At 41.7% G+C, this 17,776-nt stretch overlaps 1 protein-coding gene across 4 annotated transcripts in view; it reads right to left on the bottom strand.

The window, feature by feature from the left end:
* Window positions 1-6,591, bottom strand: part of ZMYND11 (zinc finger MYND-type containing 11) — a 107,576-nt gene extending 100,985 nt beyond the window's left edge. For all 4 annotated transcript variants that reach the window (XM_065629015.1, XM_065629017.1, XM_065629016.1 and 1 more), the window contains exon 1: window positions 6,411-6,591. The gene's annotated coding sequence lies outside the window, so the exon portion shown is untranslated. The remainder of the gene's footprint in view (window positions 1-6,410) is intronic.
* Window positions 6,592-17,776: the final 11,185 nt, after the last annotated feature.

Here is a 17,776-nt window from a genome sequence, read left to right as displayed (position 1 = left end):
TCGTGCTTTAAGCGCACGAGATCAAAGTACAAGTAACCACTTTCCAAAATGCTGCTTTGGAGTGCTGTACCTACTAGCAGAGTCCTATGGTCTGTAACTAAAACAACAGCTAAATTAGCTACCTTAAAATCATATATTTGAATACAAGGCCAGATGGTTTCGCGCTTATTTTTAACATACTAACAAAGGAAAAGGAAACGAAGCATAGGAGAGAGGCAAATAGCAATATGTTTAACTCTTCTTTTTTAAAATTACTGTATCTCAAATCAATAGTATACCACTACAGACAAAAATGAATTAATACAGAGGCCAGTTCTTTGCATGCAAAAATGCTATTTCCACAGAAAGAGTGAATGGGATGTTACTGGTATTTTTGCAGATATGCTTGATTTCATTTTTTAATCAATAAGTGCATTTTAGCACTTCACATTTCAGTGTCTCTGGTGCTAAAATTATTTGTTAAGAATTAGTTTTATATCATACTACAATTTTGAGTTGTATGAAGAGTCTTAAACTTTAATTCACGATGGTTTATTCTGCAATTATTTAATCTTGGAATTGAATATAGTGTAAAGGTAAATGCAAATATATTCTGACTATAGAGCAGTAAAAATATTTTGCTCATATTGTTTAATATGTTCATAATTTTGAAATTACCAATATTATGGTTCTGCCATTTCAACCAATAACATACTTCAAACTCAAATTACATGTCTCTATAGAATCACAGCAGAAACTTCTGCACTTTAGTGAAGTAGAAAATGAGAGACTGGAAGAAAAATCAAACCCAGTGCTTTTGTACACAAAACTCTCAAAAAATACACTTTGGATTTATCTACGTGGTATAGCTATAGGATCAGGCTCTGACAGAGTATCACCAAAGCTGGCTGGCCTAAAATTAGACACCATGAGCTTTAACTTGGGTTCATGGACATGTCACAGCGTATCACCACTGTGCCTGCTGTCACCTGCCCACGAGACTAAAAGACCCTGTTTCTCTTGGGGAATAAAAAAATCCAGAAGAGACACATTAAAATAATGAATGAAATCTCAATAAAACATAAGGAAAAAATTAGCACTTAGCAAAGCATATGATTCAAGTTAGTTTACCCCTTAACAACTTGGGTATTAAAAGAAATTGATTGCAGCCATCTTATATGAAGAAACATTTCAAGCCAACTGTGTGTATATGTTTTCAGACAGTCCATGGAACAGTATAGCTAGAACAAGTAACTTATTTATTCCTTTGAAACGAAAATAATGCTAAAAAAACCATTATGCAGTTATTTGCCTAGTTTTACCCCTAAAAAAAATGTTATTCATACAATTCAATATTCACAGCTTAGTTATAAATAAATAATACAACAGAATTCAGACTTGCTCAATTAACTTGATGGCAGACATCGGTTTAAGCAGATGATAAAACTATGTTTAAAGACTAACATTGAAAATATGGGGGGGGGGGGGTGGAAAAAAAGCTCTGGAGCCAGCCCTGGTGTGAAGGGAGAAGCTGCAGAGGCCTCGGAGCTCAGAGCTGGGGGGGCCACAGGCGCTCACCCCCAGGCTGGAGGCCCCGCTGGTTATTACTCTGTACACAGCCACTCTGGCACCCAACGGCCGGCTTCCAGTTACCTCCACTACACCCGGGAATGAAAGGGTTTTTGGAGAAATATTATTTTTCCACCATTTAAAGACAAATTTGAGCTTTTTTTTTTTTTAAAAAAAAATGTTTCCCCTGCTTGTTTTACATTTTGTATAGATGGCAAGATACTGTTCCACCAGTCGCGAGTTTGCATCTTTACACTGCACAGAAAATTACTGCAAACTTTTTTTTTAGGAATGTAGGAGTTAAACTTATTAAGAAATTCCTGTAAAATTGAATCATTACCTCATCTTATAAACTACCTATTTTGCAGGCTATATTCTCCTGACTGGCAGATTAAACCTTAGAACAATAACCCAATTATGAGCTAAATTTACATTCAACTGATCAAAAATCATCCAGAACCTGACAAGAACAATCTTTGTTCACAACATTTAGCACAGGCAACACTGACAGACTAAAATGTATGAGCTATATAAAAGATGACATATGTTGTGCTGCCCAGCTACCAAGGGCACCACGCTCCAAGTACTATGGGAGTGTTCATCACATCCTGAGACTAAAAAAAAAAAACCACCACACAAAAATGAACAAAAAAACCCCTGCTGATAAGGAACATGATCAGACATTAGCTCCTAAACAAGCAGTGCAAGAAGGATGGCTAAAGAAAGTCTTATTACATGGAAGGAAAACCACCCCAATTAGTAAAACCAGTGGTCAGGATCTGAAAGAAAAGTATATATTTACTGGCTCGATGTGGGAAAAAGAATTGCTCCAACAATTCTGACCTAACTCTTGCAAAAAAAGAAATAAAACCCTTCTACTTCACCTCATTCAGGAAAGCAAACTCTCATATGCATCTGGCCAGTAATTTAAAACAACTCAGCATTTCACGAACCAGGTTGATCACTGGTGCAAACCACACATACTTTGCATAGATTAATTTTTAGTTTGACTTGGCATTTTTAACAACCTACATTACAGATAAAAGACTTATTTTACTGACACACACCATTCTGGAGCTAGCTAAAAAGTCATTTAAGAAGAAAATCAGAACTTTACTGAAAACATCTTCATCATCCCCGTCCCTCTTTCAGAACGTTTATCCTGGACAGATTCAGTGCCTGAAGTCCTTATGCACTTCCAGAGCTAAATGCTCTGAAATACTGTGGAAGGAAGTAAATATGAAAACTAGCTACAGGCATGGCCAAAATTTGTAAACTTTAGTTGACTGAAGCTGGATACTCAATTTCAAAACAAGTCTCCTAATTCCAAAATTTCCCGATTCACCAACTGTGTGACATGAGACCATTTTCTAACAAAGTAGACAATATAGACATTTATGGGGAGGTTTAGATGCCTAAAATTAAGAAAATATCTTCAAATGTTGTTTTTTATCTATTTGTTTTTAAAGTATTTAATCCTAATTCAGAGATGGCAGCTAGCAAAGCCCAGTGGTTCCCAAGCTGTGGTTCACTGGTAGAAATGCACAACAGCCTAGATGTGGCCTAAGCTGCTCCAAGGTGAGTTTAAGGACAAATTGATTGTCCATCCACATTGTTTTCTTCTCCAGGAGCACCCACATCACTAAGAGCACCCAGCAGGTTATATTCACCTGTAAGGTGGAAACGCTGAGCACACTTCTCAACCTTTCCCTATCTCATTTGCTCTTGAGACGATGTTAGGCTGAAAAGATGATCTTGCCCTGTAGAAGCCTCAAGACTTTCCTAAACTGTCTCTTCTACTCTCTACTGCAAGTGCAAGCCGGACCTCCGGGCAACCTGAGCACTAGCTGCATACAGACCACCTACAGATACCGTGGACACACCACACGGATAACTGCAAACGACCTAGCACTCGCAGAGATCACAGTAACAAAATTCTTGTTGCTTCTGTAGTTTTCATTTTTGTCCCTGAAAAGTTAAGAAGTATTGCTCTGGCTCACGATACATAAAGACAAAGACAAACTACTAAGAATTTTAGTTCATGGTGAACAAAATCAATTGTGTTCATATTTAAAAATAATAGCTATAAGTGCTTGCTTAGATTTTAAAAATTAATAAATGCACCGGTTTAACTGGTATGGAGGGCACTTCTATTAAATTTCTGCAATAAACCTCAGAACTTGGAAGAAGAGCATCTTCTAGCACACCACCGAAGTCTTAAGACTCCCACCCAACATTCACACACTCACAAATCCCTTTATATAGCTGGCTTCATCACTAGGTATCCCATCACACTATCCAGCTCATGAGACGGAGTGCAAGAGTAATTTTTTTCAATTAGTCCTTTGGTGCCAGACTCTATATGAAATATCAGTTGCAGATGCCTTTTCTTGATGGCAGAGACCACCATCCGCAGCAAAATCAACAGAGACATCAGTACAGTAACATTTTTCCCCACTCATTAAAACCAAACTCACTATCAGAAAGATAAAGTGCTCTCTGTTGTACTACCTCGTCCATGAACCATCCACTTCCCCATATAAATATCTGGCCAAAGCAGAGTTTGTTTAGGCACGGAAAAGCTGGCATTAAACATAAATCCATGCTGGGAATTATTTTGCAGACACTTTCACTTTTATACAAAAACAGCAGTCAGCAAATGGTCTACTTCCCTAAAGACTCTGTAGTGCATTCAGAATGGCTGATAACAAAATTAAGAAAAAAAAAAAGTGGCGATATGCCAGGTCCTTTGCACTGAAGGATGAGGGACTAGAAAAACCCAAGGGACTGCAACCCAAACCACAAACTGGCATTTCCACTCCCACTCTTCCCCCTTCCCAACACTTGTCTCAGTGATCACCCTTGAAGAATTAAGCAATTTCCTATAAAGAACAGCAACAAAAGTGCAATAAAAACAGCATCACTAGGACACAAAAGTGTTTCAGACCTTTAGTCCTTTCCACTGCAGTTAAGGTCTCAAAACTAGAACAGTGTAACACCTACAAAACCAAGACTGTGGCAGATCATTCCGAGGGGTTAAAATGCCAAATTATACAATTATAAACCCAACCTTTTCCTCTTCTCAGGCCACTCCAGCTCTAGCCCTTTGTAAAGTTCTGTTTGCCACATTCACAGAAGACAAAAACAAATTCCCAAAGTCTGCTGTTTTGAGCCTAAGCCTCAAAAGACACACAAAGTTTTTCAAGTCCTTAACATCAGTATTTTACAGGGGGGCTGTTCTCTGAAACACACGGAAGGTCAGGAAAGCACACCAAAGCTCCCCATCACCTTTACCACCGGGAACCCCCCACTCAGACTTGCGTCCTTTCCCCGTAAGAGAAAGGAGAGGCAGACAGGCCTCTGGACAACCCCTGCGGCACGGAAGAGGGAAAACGCCTCACAAAGTGAACCACGGGGAGTTACTGGGAGACATGGTTTTGGGGACACATACACGCAAAAGGCCCCCCGCAAAACCACCAAAACCGAACCCCTCGGCAGTTCACATTCTCCCGAAATCCGCCCGCCGATGCGGCGGGGCTCCGGGAAGGCCGCGGGGGGCGAGCGAGCTGTTCGTGGAGGGCGCGGGAGGGCCCGGCCCGCGGCAGCCGGGCTGCCCGCACGCCCCTCGCCCGCGGCGGGCAGAGCTGGAGGCGGAGAGCGGAGAAATCGGGCCCGTTCCCCCAGCTCTGGGCCCTACCCCGGAGCAGATGGGGAAGGCCAGGAAGCCCCCAGGGCCATGCCGGGGGACGAGGCGCTCCGCCAGCAGGGCGCTCCGGGAATGCAGCGGCCCCGTCCCCCGCCTGCCCTCTCGGCAGCCCGAGCGGCAAGGCCGCCCCGCCGCGGGGGTGGGGAGGAGGGCTGAGGCTCAAAGTTCACCCCTTCCCCCCGTCCCCTCCTCTTCCCCGCCGCGGGGAAGGGAGCAATGGCCCCTCTCCCGCCGTCTCTCTCCTGTAGAGACTCGGCGCTGTCGAGCAGCTGCCATTACTTGGGCCAAGACCCGTCCTCCCAAGTAGAGATCCCCACACCCCAGCGAGGAAATGAAGGGGCGGCGGGGGTGTGTGCGAGAGAAGGGGAGCGGAAAGTGGGGAGGAAAGCGGTCGCCCCGCATGTGGGGAAAGAGCGAGGCCGGCGGGCGGCGGGGCTGAGGCCGGGCTGCGCCACACCCCGCTCGGCCTCGCCTCTCACGCGAGTCCGCGGCTCCCCCGCTCCCTGCAGGCCCGCGCGGAGCGGTGGAGGCAGCGATTCTCTTGTGTGCTCTTCTCCCCACCCCATCTCCTCCCGCCCCGACCCCCGGCTGACTGCAACTCGGCACGGGGGGCGAGGGGGACCGGCCGCCGCCGCCTCCCAGCCGAAATCCGACCGGGGAAGGTGTGGGGACAAAAATAATCGCCGTTAATAATCACACGCGCTCCGCCGCCGTCCCCTTCTCCTCCTCGATTTCCAAGCAGGCGGCCAGATAATCCTTCCCACTCCGAAAAATGAAATAATAAGAAAAAAATCCCGCCTTCCATCTCCCCCCCCGCAGCCCCACACATTTTATTATCAAGTATAATTGCTCCCCCCTCCCCATATGGCACCCCGCGGGGGGCAGGATTGCCCCCTCCCCTGGTGCCCAGCCCTTCCCCTGTCCCCTCTCCCTCATCTCCTTGGAACAGTGTGTACATGATTTTGTAGTTTTTTTAAGGCGCCATGTTTATAATCCTCCATCATATTAAAAAAAAAAAAATCCGCCCAGCATGAGACACGGCGCCTCTCGCACCCCAAAGCCAGCGAGCCAGACACAGAAATATCCACAGGGCTGTAAATTCACCCCCCCTCCCGCACACACACCCCTCCTCCCCAGACTTAAAAGTCTCTCTCACCTTGTGCTGCTGCCGCTGCTTCTGCTGCTGCAGGGGGGGGAGAAGTTAAGCCAGGGGAAACTTTTCAATCCCTTCCCCAGGCTGCTGCCGCCTCCTCCTTCCACATATTTTTCCTCTCAGAGTTTTATTGTGTCTGAATTTTCTCTCTCTCTCTCCTCTTCTGTCTGTCCACAGTTCAGGTTTCTGGGGTAAACAGGGTTTAGGATGGTGCTAGGGATATTTGGGAGAAGGAGAACTCTAGTGGTGTCTGCTGGAGTTGCTGTTTGTTTCTTTTATTATTTTTTTAATAATACATTTGAAACGTATCTTTATTTATTATATATGTATTTTATCATACTCTTAGGTCTGGACCCTATCTTATCGCAGAGGAAAAATGCGCTGCTTATCTGGCCCTGATACATGCAAATTCCTCCTATCATGAAGTCCAAACTTGGAGAAATTCCGGATGTTTTTGGAAGTGGATAGTCACCTTGAGCAATAGGCACTGAAACATACAGAATCAGTGGTCTGTGTCAGAGTTGGCTATATGTTGTGAGCGGTAGATACACACTTTCACTGCAGGATTGGGAGATATATAGTAATACGAAATATAGAACTTTTTGGCTCACACATATATATGTATGTAGCAATAGGACATGTACATTTTATGCTGGTTTTATATGGACTGTGAGATAAATATTATTAACAGTAAATGTCTGGGCAAATACATTCTAAAGTTTCAGAAATACTTCAGGAATTATTTAATGGGAAAGTAACATGCTTCATAATTAATGAATCTTGACTAGAAATGTGACATACTTTATTAAAATACACTGTAAGTTTAGTTCTATAAACTTTTATGCATGCAAATAATTTTAGTCATATGAGTAGTCATCACTATTACTAAAACAGTTTTAGACTGTTAATGATGAAAAAGATACATCAATTTTGCCTGGTCAGTCAAAGATTTAACTGAGTTTGCACACTGATCAGTGAAAGTTTCTCCAGTGTGTTTAGCAAATAAGATTTCCAGTAGTGTCTAAAACCACATTTTTTTTAAGACTGCTGCATTAGGATTTTGCATCCTCTTTTAAAAAATAGAATGCAAATAACAGTTAGTTGCACAGCAGTAATAAAGCTTTACTTCTATGATGCATTTAAATATGAAAGAACATTTTACATTATCTAAAATAAATAGACAGGAAAGAAAGTGCTGGTAATCTGCTTTCGAAGGGTGCTTGAGGGGTTGGGCAGATACCAAACAGTGGTACTGTGATTTATTAAGTGCATTATATTGCTTGTATTAATAAAAAGCAAATGAAGTTTACAGGTAATTCTTTAAGTAAGAACGAATTTTCCATCAGTAAAATTACAACAAGGCTACCTTCTGTTGAGTATTTAGTTGAGATGTTTGGGTCTGATTTCTTTAAGGCACGTAATTTGCAAAAGAAGGTTGATAGAAATATATGCCAAGTTTCCATGGGATATCGCTGGCTTGGCTGTCTGAGGTTTCTTTGAAACCTTCTCTGTACAAATTGCATCAGAGCTATATTTATATAGGAAAAAAAATAGATTTGGGTCCTTATTGTTTCTACTGTTTCTACCATGCAGTCAAGCTAACAGATCTGCCCAAGCTGGCGTGGTTAAGGCATGCTGATTTTTGCATCCCGAAGCAAAGAGAGAAGTGTAGCTCACAGCATCCAGCACCATGTTTCATTCTTCAGCCCGGACAGCCAAGTACCCCCCAAAACCGGGTTGACTAGGGGATTTGCCATAACTCCAAAACAAAGCTCCAATTCCAGTCTCAGGTTCTTTAGCAAAAAGATTATTACTCTGCTTACAGTGCCTTCTACTTAGCTATGTAAATATTTGTTTAAAGCAGAAGTTCAGCTATCTTCAGTATAAAAAGGGTTTAGCCCTTTATCTCTTCAGGACCCATAGAGAGCTGTCAAATAAATATTCAGGCCATAGTTTCATCAACGTGGAAGAATATGCAGGGCTGAAGCTGTATGGCTTGCCTACCTGACAGGTTTTTACCTGGAGTCTACTGCTTGCCAGCAATTTGCTGTACTTAACATATTTGTACAGGCTAGTCTGGCCCGTCTCCAACTATTTGTTTCAGGATACAAATATTTGATTTTGGAAAGAACAAGGTATCCTAAAGCAAACATGCAGGGAGTGTCTGCAACCATAGCCACATTACCTTGTCTGAGCTGGTGGGCAGCGAATTAAATCAAGTGCAGAAAGACAGGCATATAGCTCATGTATGGGTGTCTGTGGGCCTTGTTTTGAAATATTTCGATATCCTCGTGAGGTCCCCTGGGTAACTGCATTATCTAGCTTTCAGGATGCACATTGATAGAAAGGATGTGTTTTTCAGTCGTTTTGCCTTCTTTTTACCTGTATTAGAAAGACTTTTGAATGCTCATTAACACACAAGTTTGCAGGCCTGCCAGCCGGCCTTGGTCAGCCCCGATTCTGGCATTTCCCAGCGCTGGGCTCGCTCTGTGACACAGCCCGTGGCCGGTCCCCGGTGCCCGTTCACCGCCCCACGGCGCGGCCGGGAGCGCCGAGCAGCGACCGCGGCGGCGGGCGGGCCGAGCCCGGCAGACAATGGGAAGGAAATCCCACCCTCCCCCGGCGCTGGGCACCGCCGCCTGTCCTCATAGGCAGCGGGAAATGTTTGGTAAAACAAAAAGCGGGTTTGGGGCCGTCCCCAGCTCCCCCGTTCCCCGGGGCGAGGGCTGGGGGCGGTGCGAGGCTGCGGCAGCTCCTCCCGCCCCGACATGGCAGGGCCGGCGAGGGTTTGGAACACGACGGGCTCGGTTGGGCGAAGAGTTGGCTTGTCAAAAAGCGGCTGTAGAGCTGCAACCAGCAGCTCGGGGTGTAAATGGTGAGGGGTCCAGCCATCCGGTTGCTTACCTGGTTGTGGGGAGAGAGTATGCACCGCTAGCGCAATGTTAGAAATAATGATACAGTTACTTCCTGGCGAGCAGAAAGTACTTACCATAGGAATACCTCGGGCTGTGTGTGCGCTCTGTGCTTTTGCCAGAGCTGCTGCGCTGGTGTGTAAGCAGTAGGTTTGTCAGTACTGTCTTGGAAAGGGGCTTGGAGGGCAGGAGAAGCAGCTGCATAACCAGAAACACGGTTTTGCCAGAATAAGCGGCATCCAGACTAAGAATGTAATCTAGTGCTGTGAATTAAAAGGGATATCGGGCAGGTTCACGGGGAAGAAATCCATTCAAGGTTAGAAGCACACAAGCCGTGGCTCAGGAAATCCCTGAGCTGAAAGCAGTTGGAGGCTGGGACACAAATACCCTAGGTGCCCGGCTGTCACCAGGTTTCCCAAGGTATAGGGACTACTGCGTGCACTACACTTTTTGTGCGTGAGAAGACAGACACTGCCTAGTAACACACAGGCTCCTAAATATTTCCCTTTTAAATTATACTCCTCGTTTTCAAAAGATCATTTTATATTTAATTCTAATACTGGACAATGCAATCCTGTGTGGATATGACCTTCTATTCTTACCACACTCTTCTGCCATTCTCTTGGTTCAGTGATGCAGCCTTCAAACACGCAGGTGAACAGTCCATCATTGTTGGTGGGTTCCAGACACCAGACTCAGGACTGTGAAAACATCAGCTGAGTGCTGCCCTTGGTAGAGCAGGGAGTGTTGTGTCCTCTCCGTCCCAGGACTTGTGCTAGGCTAATGAATGCACAGCCCAGCCTTCTCCGGGGCTTTCTACCATCTTCCTGGCTGAACCAAACCCGCCCACTGTGTGCCCAAGTCTTTATCTGGCTTTGTAAGATAGCTGTCTCTTGCTGTTGGTGCCAACCCACTTCACTGCGTGCTCCGCTTCCAGCGGCACTGAAACAAAAATCGTTTGAATATGTTTCCTGAGAGGCAGCTCTGCTGTGTTGTGATCATAGAAGTATTAATGCAGAAAATTAGTGTAAATTTTTCATCAGAACAAAGTTTAGAAACATAGTTTTCTTTGCAGTAAAAATCTCAGCAATGCATTTAATTTGGGAAGCTGGGGGGAAGGGAATAAAGCCTCAATGACAACAGGCTCATGAAATCCACTGAGGTGAAAACAGTTGCAGGATGGGAGAGACTGCAAGAGAAGCTTATTCTGTTTCTTTTTTCCCCAGGCATTGAAAAGTAAATACGAGGCTCAAGAGGGAGACACAGAGCAGACAACCCCCAAAAATGTCTGCTGGTCCATGAAGCTGTCTAAGGAATGAGTGCGTGCCACCCAGAGGTGCTGTGGACATGATGAGGATTGAAGCAGACCGCACAGCAGCCAGGATCCAGGATCTTTCCTCCCTCTTCAGCTTCCTTCTCCTTGCTCTGTCCCTGCCCTGCAGACTAGCCATCCACAGTGCTGGTTAGTCACAACGCCCAGAGGAGCCTCATGGGGAATTCTGCGCCTCGGTGGGGCGTGAGAAAGTAAGGGTGTAAAGAAAAAGGTGGGAGGAAAAATACAGGCAGAATTTTTGAAGGCATTCTGGGGTGTTTGTTGAAGACAGTACACTGTGGGGAGGTGGATCTTTGGTCTGGCCCTCCATGGCCAGTACATACATGTGTGAGTACCTTGTTGGTATAATAACTGGTAATAACACAACCAGAAAAGCCAGCCAAGCATAGATGTAGATTAAGACAGAAAATGCCTTTTTTTTTTTCGCTATGTTCTGTCTTTACACTTTCATATGCAACTGGGAATAGAGGTTTATCCTAAAAAGTTTACCTGTGAGTAAACTGACATATGTTTACGACATATGACATGACATGTTTACGCCAGCATTACGCTTCATGAGAACTGTATGCTTGATTCAGCATAGAGTCTGCCAAAGGGAACTTAGTTCCATATTTTTAAACTACTTCAAAACAACAGAGTGCATTTGTGCCGGCTTCATACTTTGTGTCATTTAGCTACTGTATTTTCAATGTGAGAGCAGGTACTCTAACATCCAACATGAAAAATAGTTGTAACATTCACTCCCGAGTGTACATCAAATTTATCTCACATAGGTTTGTCCAGTCTTGGTGTAATATCAAAAATAATTTATATCTATGCAAAATAAATACACACACCTTAAAATTGCTTTTAGACTGAAATAGGGCCTATTATTATTTTACGAGGATGCAGTGACTGGGGATATATCATTTACCAGAAAACAGTTATGACTATGAGGAAAAAAGTAATACGTTTTGTCATTAAAATTACAGTTTTTACACAAGGAGGCACGAATGTCATAATTGCAGGGAAATATGAATTATGTTGTTTATCATATTAAATGCCATCATAACAATAATAATTTAAAAATCCCGTATGTAAAGTAAATGGGGTCTGTGATCCCAAGACAGTGGAAACCCATGGTAAAGAGAGGTGTTACAGCAGGCTTTAGAAGCATGCAGGCATATCCAGGTGCCTTTGCACTGAGATGGTTCATTACAAGCTGGGCTTGACAAGGTTTGGTCCTGCACTGGATTTGAGCTAATTATTACAGGAATCTTCAGACTCTACCCTGAGCTTCTAAGCCTTCCCTGTTCAAATTTGGCTTTTTGCTCCGACATAGTGCTGGACTCAGGCTGGTTCCATGCATTCATGTGGCGCTTCTCTAGGATTAACAAGCTTTTCCAGCAAACAGGCTGCTGGTGTGTATAGAGCAGAGACATCCAAATGTTTCTGAAAGAGCTAATGTGTTATCACTAGTACTTAACTGAAGCTAATAGCCCTTGTTGGACCCGAGCTGATCATATGCAGAGCTACCCAGCTGTGGCTCTGTACAGCTTTTTCTCAAGCTCCGGTTTCCAGGAACACAGTGTTTTGCATGGCATTGGCTCCAGTCTCACACAGCTTATTATGCCAGTTGCGATGCTACGCAAAAGAGGCAAAATTGTTTCTGGAACAGAGCTGCTCTTGAAGCTAACACATTGCCGGAGCTAAAGAACCCTAGCAGACTGAAGCTGGCCTGGCATGAAGCCATCCTGATGTGCTTGCAGCTTTGATGTACCCTGATGTCATCTGCAGCTTGAATAACCTTCTAGAGATATCACTGAGTGGCTGTACAGGATAGGCATAATTAATAGCAACATTTGTGTCACTTTTGAACCATTATGGTGATGATGAAAGCTAATGTAGGAACAAAAAAAAATCACGTCTGCCATTCTGTGGTTCTGACCCTATATTTGAAAGCACCTTCTTGTATCCAGAGTTAAAGATAATATGCTGGATAAGATAAATCAGTGTTGATTCAGTATCACTGATTCAATTTTCATTGCATTCTGTAAGGAGTCACCTGCTCTAAAACAGTTGTAATATTCAATAGCCAGCCTTCTTACACTGAGAGAATTGGAAGATAATGCCACAACAAATTAACCAAAATGGACCTTATACACTGGGATGTTTGAAGTGATGGGATTTGAAAAGAATGCTGGGACAAATAGATTGTGTATTGCTTGATCTTACATATCATATAGGATACTTATTATGTATAACTCACAGGTAATAGATATTATTTATCTATTTGTCCATTTATCTTAGCTAATAGGTGTATTATGTTCAGCAGATGGCAATGCAATCACTTAAGAGATTTATCATTAAAACCAAGTTATTAACAACCGATGAACTTCGACAAGAATAATGTGGGGTTTTTTTACGTATCTCCTAAATTTACCAGGTACACTATTGAAAAGCCATCGTTAGCTTTTAGCAGGGTAACTAAAATACAGTTGCCATTGAAATAGTAACTTTGAATATCCTAAATTGCCAAATTTAAAAAGTTCCACTGAATTTCCTCAGTCCTGAATAAAAAAATAAAGAGAATCAATCAGATTTTGACATGCTGAACTGTATGCATGTGTCCCTCAGGGCAATTTTGATAATACATTTTGTGTTTGATAGCTGCACTTACTAAATTTCTCACATTGAGAAATAAATTTAAGTATTTTTTTCCTAGTATTTGCATGTTTTATAGCGTATTCTTAGTGCTGCACTAGTGCTAATTTTGTTCATTTTTTAACATAAAAGAAAAGATTTATCATCCCCATATTTCAGTTTTTATCTGTTGGTCATGCTACTTTTCATCTGTTATTTATGTGACAGTTTTCCCTTTTAGATGACAACTATATTGCATTCACTTTGGAAATAATGTTGCCTTCAAATGGTTTAGCACGGCACCAAGGTGTTGGGACAGACATACAGCCACATTTTAATTTCTTTCTCCCCTAAGTCTCTAGAGAACTAGGGAATCCTGCTCAAGTGCCAATTAAGTAAGTGGGTTTTGTTTTGATCTTTTTTTAAACACTGCCTGCAGTTATGGAGCACACATGTTCCTTCTCTAAAGGCTGTGGCTCAAAAGCAGTTCCATGTACTTAAGCTTCCTTGGACCATCTCGGCCATTTACTATTTCCCTCAGCAAATACGGACGGATGAAGGGAACAGGCTACAGCCACCAATCCGGCAACCACTCTTTCAGGTTTACGGTGTAAAAACTGTGATTAAAACTCTGAAGTTTCAGGTGAATAAAATGTCATGTTTCCTTTATTCGAGCTCTGAAGCTTGTTTTTAGATGCAGAATTGCAAACAGAGGAGCGGAGCCTGAGCAGAGCCTGGGCAGAGCCTATGAAGCCCACTGGAGTCTCTGGAAAGACTCCCCTTGACTTCAGTAACCCGGGGATCACAACATGGGCAAGTTCATTTTGTTTTGTTTTGTTTTTTATTCTGGACCAAGGAGGATTTCCAAATCATTGGAACTCCACATTATTTTAATTCTGATCCCTTCCTGTCTCCATTCTGCGAGATGTAGTTCCACAGGACTTAAAACATTCTATGCCTTAGCTCAGCTCCTCAAAAAGGTGCAGCAACACTAGTTTGGGACTAGAAGAAATACTCTGCATTACGTAACATCAAGCTAAACATGAAGTATTGGTGCCATTTTAGAATCTAAGCAATTTCTATGTGACTTTTTAAACAAAAATAAAGCATGGTGTGAGTTCTGAAATCTATGGGTGGAGTAAGCAGAAAAATTGTGAAATACCACAAATAGAAAGAATTGTATTTGGAAGATAAATCAACAGAACTGGTATTACATAATCATACTGTTCTTATATTTAAAACTGTTTTTCTAATGCTGTTCGGAAAAGTTGCAAAACGGTAGGTGTACACATGGCAGAGAAAAACACAGTTCTGCTGATAAACACTCAGGAAGTTGCACGAAGTTTACAAAAAATTTCAAAAGGAATCTTGTGATTAAACAGCAAAGCATCATAATAATTCATTATATTATTATTGGAAAAGTGATTGAATTGCCATATGGATTTTCAGTTTGAAAAGGGAGCAGAGTCCCCCCAGGTCCTCTTATTTAATATACTGCATTTTAGAATTAAATCCTTAGTGCTCGATAATATAAAACCATGACAAATCATCTCACAGAAAAGTCTATATTTGAATTATTTTTCTGGACTAATTTGTGCCCATGAGAAAATTTTGCACAGGTTTTAGACAAAACATTGTATCAATTAGTTTCTTGAGCAGGTGACAATTTACTTACAAAGTTTTATTTGCTTCCTGGTACTGAAATGTGAGCCTATAAGGTGGTAGTGCACACCATACATATGTGGAATAAAAAAGATAATATGTGACACCTGGAAGTCAAAGGACTCAAGATTACTCCAACAGGAGGCCAAAAATATTAGAAGAGGCAAAAAACCAAACCAAACCAAAATGAAACCCAGCCCAAAACCCCTCTAAGACCAAGACAAAAATATTTTTTTGCAAATGACCAGAAGACTGGAGCTGAACCACTTCAAAATGTTATATAACATGTAGAGATACATGAAGAGACAAATTAACCCTTTCTGTCAAGTTGGAAGTACTGTCCAACGTGTACGAATATCATGTTCGAGCAAGGATTATAAGATTATTTCTCCCCCAGGAATTTAGTGACTAGAGAATGAACATAAAAGTATGTTTATGGCAGCGATATGGCTGCTGTGCACCTCCCTGTATGTGAATTCTGGGGTCGAGTGTCCCAGATTTGTGTCTACATTTATATTTTACTGGTTAGTAAGGCCACTTAGATAACAGGCGACACTAGTGCCAGCAGTGACCTTCTCCTGCCTTTTCATTGCCATAGTGAACACATTTAAGTCCCCTGACGGTAGAAAAGATAAAACATAACAGATTTATGCACATTACTTTAAAACATGGTGTCCTTAGGGAAAAGATTATAATCTAAAAACCCTTACAAAACATTAATTGAATTGTTAAATTGTACTGTTTGCAAGCATTTTCATTCAGTCTCATGGAAATCCCAGGGAATGTGGGGAGATGTGAGCTATTTGTAAGTAATTAACTTGCCATGCAGTAATGGTGGCAGTTTGTCTGAATGTCTTCATGGAAATGAAGAGTGATAAGGAGACATACCTTTGGAGGATGCGACTCTCAATTATTTTTGTCTCAGTTGCTAGATTTACATGGCACGATACAGACTGACAAAATTCTGCTCTTGTTTTCTAGCTTTGCATTCCTGGGAGTGCAAAAGTGAAACCTGAACTTACTATATATGACAGCAATGTAATATATTATCTTTATAGGAATACCTGATCAAATATGATGCTGAAAAATGTAAAAAAGCTTTAAAAACTGGCAGCTTACAATCTGCCAAAAGCATTACAAAGAGGTGCTTCCAACGTTTCTCACAGGTGACCCTTTCTTTAAAAAAAAAAAAAAAAAAAAAATCATTATTCTTTCCAGAAACAAAGAATACAGACTGGAGTTATAAAGCTAGAGAATATATGACATGACTCAGTAGCTTAGTAACTGTGAAAGGAGCTGATGGTCATGCTGGATAACTAGTTGAACATGAACTTCTGTAATTACAATAAGTAAGGTAAAGTAGAATGGATTAGAAAAGGAATAAGGAGTCGAAGACCAAATTAAAAACAAAAGGCTTTTGCTGTATTTGAAGTGGTAAGTCTACAGAAAAGTTGTTATGCCATTGACTTAAGGTTTAGATGGTGTATATGGACACTACTGAGAAGCTAAATTAATTTGTGGTAGCTGAGGCTTCAAAAAGACGTAGTAAAGAATAAATAGCCCTCTGTAAAAATTTTTAATAGAAGTTTGGGATAGTATTCTGAGCATAAGCAACAACACTGTCTGATTAGTAAATTAAATGCGACCCTATTACCTAGCTCTGATACCAACCCACACAAAATGGCTTACATTCAGGTGGCTAAAATGTGTTACCTCCAAAATGCAATGTTCTTATCTAAACAGCCTATTGGAAATGGGGTCTGGCTTGTACTGCCCTAAAGTCCTGCTTGACCTTTTTTTTCTCTTTTTTTCCTTCAGAAACTGTGTTAACCATTTAACAAAACTGGTGGGCACATGCCAGTGCCTGTGGTTGGACCTTAGCACTGCTTAGTTTAGCAATATAGGCATTGCTTCTTTATTTAGACTACCTGCATACTCTGATTTATACATGTGAGCCCAGTTGTTCTTGAAAACATTCTTAAAAATTCTTAAAAAATTGCCTAGAATTCAGGGAAGGGGCAGTGGCAAAACAAGAGGTCTGATCCCTAACAGCTTGTTCTGAACATATCAAGTAATAGTGTATCCATCTCTCATTTATTAAGGCCATGAAGCTTGTAGTGCTTGGATATCTAGCTAGAAGTATAACAAGGTAAGTTTAAAAAATCACATACAATTTTTTTGGCCGTGAACAAATGTCAAATCCTTAAACATGGTACATAGGCAAAGAGATGTGGAGAAAATTCAAATTACAATGCTGTTTTAAAATACTTTATGTTACCTACTGAGAACCATTGGTAAATGTTTAGAATTTTGAATACTCTCTGTAAAATACAGTAAGAGTCCCTGCTATGCCAAAATTGTAAGTGTAACACTGAGAGTAAAAAAAAAAATCATGAATAATTCCTTATGCTTTCATATTTTCATTGCATCTGTAACTGTTGGTCCCTCTGTCAGGCCACACTCTACATCACTGACTTCAGAGGGAATTTAAAGCCCTTTAGAAGTCAAGGAAACTTAGCTTGAGTGAGGCCTTTAGAATTGTTCCATGTCTTCTGTTTACATTGAAATGTAGCAAAATAATGTCATTGTTTTAGATGTTGTTTTTACAGGCATAGATACAAAAGAGAAATAGGAGCCCACTTTTAATATTTTACAGAAGTGACTTAGCAAGGCGGAACAGGAAACTCCATTATTTCTTTCTAGCAAACTCAATAAATCACTCTCGTTCTACTAATTTTCAAAGTTTGCTGAAGTTCTGAGCTGTAAATTAGCTGGGGCGAGCTTCTTACCTCGAGAATTTTTTGTAAATGCTAAAATGAATGTGAGAAGAAATAAACTTC

The sequence above is a fragment of the Caloenas nicobarica genome, chromosome 2 (genome assembly GCF_036013445.1).
Source record: "Caloenas nicobarica isolate bCalNic1 chromosome 2, bCalNic1.hap1, whole genome shotgun sequence".
NCBI classification, from domain to species: domain Eukaryota; kingdom Metazoa; phylum Chordata; class Aves; order Columbiformes; family Columbidae; genus Caloenas; species Caloenas nicobarica.
The sequence above is the reverse complement of the archived record's forward strand: the minus strand, read 5'-3'. Positions and strand labels throughout refer to the sequence as shown.